The following is an 8,116-nucleotide window of genomic DNA, read 5'->3' as shown; positions in this document are numbered from 1 at the left end:
ACAACCACATTCACTTTAAATAGGGCACCACGTAATTCCGTTGAGATGACACCGTATGAATTATGGTTTAGAGAAACCTAAGTTGTCGTTTCTTAAAGGTTTGGGGCTGCGACGCTTATGTGAAAAAGTTTCAGGATTAAGCTCGAACCCAAAGCGGATAAAATGCATCTTCATAGGAAACCCAAAATAGTTGGGTATACCTCCTAATTCAGATCCGAAAGCAATATGGATTGTTTCTTGAATCGGGTCCTTTCTCGAGGAAAGGTTTCTCTCGAAAGAGTTGAGTGGGAGGATGGTGGAGACTTGATGAGGTTATTGAACCGTCTCTTCAACTAGTGTGTGGCAGGGCACAGGAAGTTGTTCCTGTGGCACCTACACCAATTGAAATGGAAGCTTATGATATTGATCATGAAACTTCGGATCAAGTCACTACCAAACCTCGTAGGACGACAAAGGACACGTACTACTTCGGAGTGGTAAGGTGATCCTGTCTTGAAGGTCATGTTGCTAGACAACAATGAACCTACGAGCTATGGAGAAGCGATGGTGGGCCCGGATTCCGATAAATGGCTTGAGGCCATAAAATCCGAGAACGGATCCATGGACTTTGGTGGACTTGCCCGATGATCGGCAAGCCATTAAGATAAATGGATCTTTAAGAAGAAGACGGACGTGGATGGTAATGTCACCATCTATGAAGCTCGACTTGTGGCGAAGTGTTTTCCGACAAGTTCAAGGAGTTGACTACGATGAGATTTTCTCATCCGTAGCGATGCTTAAGTCCGTCGGAATCATGTTAGCATTAGCTGCATTTATGAAATCTGGCAGATGGATGTCAAAACGAGTTTCCTTACCAGTTTCGTAAGGAAAGGTTGTATGTAATACAATCAGAAAGGTTTTGTCGATCCTAAGGATGCTAAAAGGTATGCTAGCTCCAGCAATCCTTCTAAGGACTGGAGTAAGCATCTCGGAGTTGGAATGTGCGCTTTGATAAGATGATCAAAGATTTTGGTGTATACAAAGTTTATGAGAAACTTGTATTTCCAAAGAAGTGAGTGGGAGCACTATAGAATTTCTGATGAGTATATGTTGATCAGAAATGATGTAGAATTTCTAGAAAGCATATAGGGTTATTTGAAAGGTGTTTTTCAATAGAAAACCTGGATTAAGCTACTTGAACATTGAGCATCGAGATCTATAAGGATAGATCAAAATGCTTAATAATACTTTCAAAATGAGCATATACCTTGACATGATCTTGAAGGTGTTCAAGATGGATCAGTCAGAGAAGAAGTTCTTGCCTGAGTTGTAAGGTACGAAGTTAAGACTTAAAGCTCGACCTTGGCAGAATAGAGAGAAAGGACGAAGGTCGTTCCCTATGCTTAAGACATAGGCTCTACAGTATGCCATGCTGAGTACCGCACCTGAAGTGTGCCTTGCCATGAGTCAGTCAAGGGGTACAAGAGTGATCCATGAATGGATCACAGACAGCGGTCAAAGTTATCCTTGGTAACTAGTGGACTAAGGAATTTTCTCGATTATGGAGGTGGTAAAAGAGTTCGTCGTAAAGGTTACGACGATGCAAGCTTGACACCTATCCGGATAGCTCTGAGTAGAGAGACCGGATACATATAATGGAGCAATAATTTAGAATAGCTCCAAGTAGAACAGTTATTTGGAATAGCTCCAAATAGAGCGTGGTAGCTGCATCTAGGAGATGACATAGAGATTTGTAAAGCACACACGGATCTGAAAGGTTCAGACCCGTTGACTAAAACCTCTCTCACAAGCAACATGATCAAACATAAAACTCATTGAGTGTTAATCACATAGTGATGTGAACTAGACTACTGACTCTAGTAAACTCTTGGGTATTAGTCACATGGCGATGTGACCTGTGAGTGTTAATCACATGGCGATGTGAACTAGATTATTGACTCTAGTGCAAGTGGGAGACTGTTGGAAATATGCCCTAGAGGCAATAATAAATTGATTATTATTATATTTCCTTGTTCATGATAATCGTTTATTATCCATGCTAGAATTGTATTGATAGGAAACTCAGATACATGTGTGGATACATAGACAACACCATGTCCCTAGTAAGCCTCTAGTTAACTAGCTCGTTGTGATCAACAGATAGTCATGGTTTCCTGGCTATGGACATTGGATGTCGTTGATAACGGGATCACATCATTAGGAGAATGATGTGATGGACAAGACCCAATCCTAAGCATAGCACAAAGATCGTGTAGTTCGTTTGCTAGAGCTTTGCCAATGTCAAGTATCTCTTCCTTTGACCATGAGATCGTGTAACTCCTGGATACCGTAGGAGTGCTTTGGGTGTATCAAACGTCACAACGTAACTGGGTGACTATAAAGGTGCACTACAGGTATCTCCGAAAGTATCTATTGTTTTATGCGGATCGAGACTGGGATTTGTCACTCCGTGTAAACGGAGAGGTATCTCTGGGCCCACTAGGTAGGACATCATCATATGCGCAATGTGACCAAGGAGTTGATCACGGGATGATGTGTTACGGAACGAGTAAAGTGACTTGCCGGTAACGAGATTGAACAAGGTATCGGTATACCGACGATCGAATCTCGGGCAAGTAAAATACCGCTAGACAAAGGGAATTGTATACGGGATCGATTGAGTCCTTGACATCGTGGTTCATCCGTTGAGATCATCGTGGAACATGTGGGAGCCAACATGGGTATCCAGATCCCGCTGTTGGTTATTGACCGGAGAACGTCTCGGTCATGTCTGCATGTCTCCCGAACCCGTAGGGTCTACACACTTAAGGTTCGATGACGCTAGGGTTATAAAGGAAGCTTGTATGTGGTAACCGAATGTTGTTCGGAGTCCCGTATGAGATCCCGGACGTCACGAGGAGTTCCGGAATGGTCCGGAGGTAAAGATTTATATATAGGAAGTCCTGTTTCGGCCATCGGGACAAGTTTCGGGGTCATCGGTATTGTACCGGGACCACCGGAAGGGTCCCGGGGGCCCACCGGGTGGGGCCACCTGCCCCGGGGGGCCACATGGGCTGTAGGGGGTGCGCCTTGGCCTACATGGGCCAAGGGCACCACCCCCAAGAGGCCCATGCGCCTAGGGAACCCTAGAGGGAAGAGTCCTCAAGGGGGAAGGCACCTCCGAGGTGCCTTGGGGAGGATGGACTCCTCCCCCCCTCTTGGCCGCCGCACCAGATGCCATCTGGAGGCTGGCCGCCGCCCCTTGGGGTGGGAAAACCCTAAAGGGGGCGCAACCCCCTTCCCCCCTATATATATTGAGGCATGGGGCTGCCCATAATACGCGATTTGATCTCTGGTTGGTGCAGCCCTGCCCCTCTCCCTCCTCCTCTTCTCCCATGGTGCTTGGCGAAGCCCTGCGGGATTACCACGCTCCTCCACCACCACCACGCCGTTGTGCTGCTGCTGGATGGAGTCTTCCTCAACCTCTCCCTCTCTCCTTGCTGGATCAAGGCGTGGGAGACGTCACCGGGCTGTACGTGTGTTGAACGCGGAGGTGCCGTGCGTTCGGCACTTGATCATCGGTGATCTGAATCACGACGAGTACGACTCCATCAACCCCGTTCACATGAACGCTTCCGCTTAGCGATCTACAAGGGTATGTAGATGCACTCTCCTTCTACTCGTTGCTGGTCTCTCCATAGATAGATCTTGGTGATTCGTAGGAAAATTTTTGAATTTCTGCTACGTTCCCCAACACATTCTACCCTCAGGTACCGGTAAGTCAAGGTACTTATCTTCAAACCCTTCCGCAATGATATTAAGAATAACCATAGTGGCCACCCGATCCTCCATACTACATTTTTTGCCGAACTTGATCGAACACTTATCGGGGCTCAAAATCTGACCAGTTCCCACCTCATAACCCGACCGAATATTTTTAATGACCAAGGCTTGATCTATGGACCCCTTCAAAAACAGAAGACTATCATCCGCAAATAATAGATGAGAAATACCTGGCGCATGTCTGTTCAAGTGGAAATCCTTTTAGAACACTTTTGTCACATGCATCCTTTAATAACAAAGATAGGGCCTCAGCCACAAACAGGAACAAGTACAGCGATAATGGATCCCCTTGCCTGAGCCCACAAGAAGGATAAAAAGGTTCCAAACATTGACCATTAAACCGGACCGAAAATTTCACTGAAGTAACACATGTCATGATCCAGTTAATCCAAGTTGGCGCAAAACCAAAAGCCCCTAGCATACTCTTTAAAAAATGCCAATCTACGCGATCATACACTTTTGCCAGGTCCAACTTATAAGCACAGAACTCTCCACGCTGATCTTTTAAAGTACTCAACGAATGGATACATTCGAAAGCAATAAGTGTGTTATCTGAAATTAACCTTCCGGGGATAAAGGCACTTTGAGTGGGAGAGATCATACCATCCAGAATAGGTCTCAGTCTATTCACTAGGCACTTCGAAATAATTTTATAAATGACATTGCACAGGCTGATCGGTCTGAATTCCTTGATGGACTGAGGATTTTTCACTTTGGGAATAATAACAATGGTAGTATCATTTACACGTTCGGGCATAATTCCTGATATAAAGAATTGCTGAACCGCCTTAACAATGTCCTGCTTAATTAAATCCTAATTCCCCTGAAAAAATCTTGCAGGAAAACCATCCGGACCTGGCGCTTTTAGTGGACCTATCTGAAAAAAGGGCATCACTAATCTCTTCCTCAGAGAACGGTTTACACAATTCCTCATTCATATCATCATTGGCGAGGGGTTTCACGGGAACGTATCTGGTGCACCCATACTTGTGATGCTACCGGTGCACCGGATGCCGTACAACATTTTAAAAAATCTGAAAAAATTCTAGCACATTGACACAACATCAATGTATGTCGTCACAAAATTTTGTAACAAAATTTAAAATATTTTTTAAGATACAAAAACGTCAAAATTGATATGAGTGTGATAATGGGCCAAATCTAAAGCCCAACTTATGTTATGTACTATTCATTGTTGAATTTGCCGTTTTTGTTTTAGGAGTTGTGTTTTAAATTTTGACTTGAAATTTTGTGACAATCTACATTAGTATTGCGTCAATGTGCTACATTTTTTTCCAGAAATTTTCAATCATTTAAAATATGCAACTTAAGTTTGGTGCACTGGTAGCACCACAAACACCGGTGCACCAGATATTCTCCCGGGGTTTCACCAAGGGAATAATACGAGGGGGATCAACATTAGTATCACAAGAATAAAGATGCTGAAAGAAGGAATTTGTAATACCAATGATTTCATCCACATTCTCAGTAATAGACCCATCACTACTTTTAATAGCGGAAATATTATTTTTCTTCGCCCTCCAAGAAGCCTTTCTCTGAAAGAACTTCGTGTTATGGTCCCCCAAAATCATTTTCTCAATGCAAGACCTTTCGTTCCACATGACTTCTTCCTTTAATAGAAGTTCGTCCATCTCCAGGAGAATTTTCCTTCTCTCCATCACGACTGCCCTATCACTTCTTTTAAACAGAAGATTTAATCTTTTCCGAGCAGCCTCCATCTTTTTTGGGAGATAACCAATATGCGCCTGACTCCAAGAGTGCAGGTCTTTCATTAATTTATTGAGAATAGTCGCCACATCCTTTAAACCCCTAACTTGCTAATTATTGCTCCAAAACGCCCTAACCTATTCATCCAAAGCCATACTTTCCCTCTCCCAAAAAGCTTCATGTCTCAAATGCTTGTTAATAACGACATTAGGCCGACTACCCATCAACTGAATAAACAAAGGATAATGGTCTGACCTGGAGGAAATAACATGTTGGACCTTGCACTTGTATTTCGGCTAACGAACTGACCAAACTTAGTTATGTTATTAGAAGTAAAAACCGAGATTATTTCTATCAGTGACAAAAACCAAAATTCATTTTTTCAGTTTCGACTTCGGTTCTGTGCTCGGTTCGTCGGTTTTTATGGCCACCCCTAATGTTGTCATGTGAATTATGATTTTTTTCTAATAAGGAAGCAATCTTCTATTTTTCAAATCTCAGAAAATGGCATTTTTGTGATGGAAGTGCCTCAAATATTTTTGAAAATTGTGTCATATCATTTTTCATCAAAAGTAGGCCAATTGGATGCCCATTTCCCAAGTTTCAACAATTTTAGAGTATTATTGTTATATTCCATCCATTTAGTTGACTTTTAGTGAATTATCAGAACTTGCCCAAATTTGAACTACAAATGTGATGTAGTTTAGTCTTGATTTAAAAAAAAAATCATTTTACACTCTAATGTCGGTGGTGCATGAATTTGGACAACCAAAATTGAAATTCCAAACCATTTGGTATGAATGACCCACATTGCAAGTTTCCCCCCATTTTGAAAAAAATCAAAGAAAATGAAAAAAGCCTCAAAAATTGAAATGCAATTGCATTGAGCCATCCTATGTGCACTAGTTTGTGGGAAAAATTATAAAGGCACTTTTGAATTGTTTGTGTGAAAATTTGGCATTGTTTGATCGAAAACACCCAATTATTTTAACAAAATTACAGAAATTGGACATTCAAACAGGCAAACAAGGCAAAAATCGGACATTCAAACAACACAAATTCCATTTAAAGTTTATAATTTTTACAGGCATAAGCCCTAAACATAGCTACTAACAAAAATAACGCTAGAACAAAACCTAATCTACGGATCATCGTCGGCAACGTCAGAGCCGCCGCTACCATCGAAGGAGCTGTCCTCGTCGCCCTCCTCGTGTTTGCCATCGTCGTCGTCCTTGCTCACAAGGTTAATGATGACGTCAGCCACCGAGGCGACGGCCGCTTGTTGCAACCCCAGTGTGTCAATCGGGTCATCGAGGTGGCGTTGCGGCCCATTCATCGATTCATGCAACACCAGGAGGAGCCCCTGTAGGTCTGCAGGGTCACCGGGATTGCTCACCACCGCCCTTGTACTCCGCTAGTAGCGGCGACTTCGACTTCGACAGAAGCAGGGGGCGCCAGAGCTACTCCCAGGCTTGGGCTTGGGCACGAGCAGGGGGCCGCGGCGGACGTGGATTGAGGCGTGGACCACGGCGGTGAAACCTGGTCATCCTCGTCCAGGCCGAGCTGCACGCGGCATGCGGCCATGACATTGGTGAAGGTACGCCCTTCCCGGAAGGCGTACCTCTGTTGTTGTGCGACGCCGGGTAGCGGCCGGCGTATTCCTAGATGCGGGCAGCGTTGTCCTCCGCGAGGATCTACGGCCACCGCTAGCTGCTAGGCATGTACTCCCTCCATTTTTATATACAAGGCCACGAATTCAGATTACAGATACCAAGGTAAAACTTAATGCAATTGCTTTTCTTTTCGTTTACTGGGATAATTAATACGCAACACGCATGCAAGGAAACTGAGTGGAGGAAGCAGCTAGTGTCATTATAACAGCAAGCATGCAAGTAGTAAATAGGTTGCAAGTACAAGAAAATATCATTAATTCTTTTCTCGATTATTGTTGGTGGCCTTGTATAGATGCAAAACATATATTTCATAGTGGCCTTGTATAAGTAAATGGAGGGAGTACAACGATTTGAACCGCTCCTCTAGCGGCGGGCTCTGCCGAAACACGTGCATTGCACGCGACATGGCTGTTGTGTTGATGATGTGGCGGGCAAGGAGCCAGGCTTCCTCTACCTGGAGGGTGCGCAACATGCCGGGAATGCACAGCTCGCAGCGTCATCCCCGGTTGCTGCTTCCCGCTCCACCATCATAGCTAGCCATGGGCTGCGCTTGCGGAAGGGGAGGCGATTAGAGTTTTGTTGGAGGCGCACAAGGGAGACGGCTGTGGGTTGGTGAGGGGAAGGTATGTGATTGGATTGGACAGGAGTGGGTGTACGCGGGTGCGCGGCGCGTGGCTATAAAAATACATTAATAGGCGTCTGACAGGCGGCATGCCGGCGACGTGACTCTCCGTATGGGAAACCGCATCATGCGTATTCCCTGCGTGTGAAGGTGCTAACGTGACCACGATGCGACTACTCATGCATGCGGGCACGCACACGACCGATTGTGAGAGCGTCATGTGGCACAGTGTGTCCAACACGTCAGTAACAGCCATGTTGGCTTGGGCAAA

Source organism: Triticum dicoccoides, chromosome 3A (genome assembly GCF_002162155.2).
Source record: "Triticum dicoccoides isolate Atlit2015 ecotype Zavitan chromosome 3A, WEW_v2.0, whole genome shotgun sequence".
Classification (NCBI taxonomy): Eukaryota; Viridiplantae; Streptophyta; class Magnoliopsida; order Poales; family Poaceae; genus Triticum; species Triticum dicoccoides.
Note: the sequence above shows the minus strand (reverse complement) of the source record.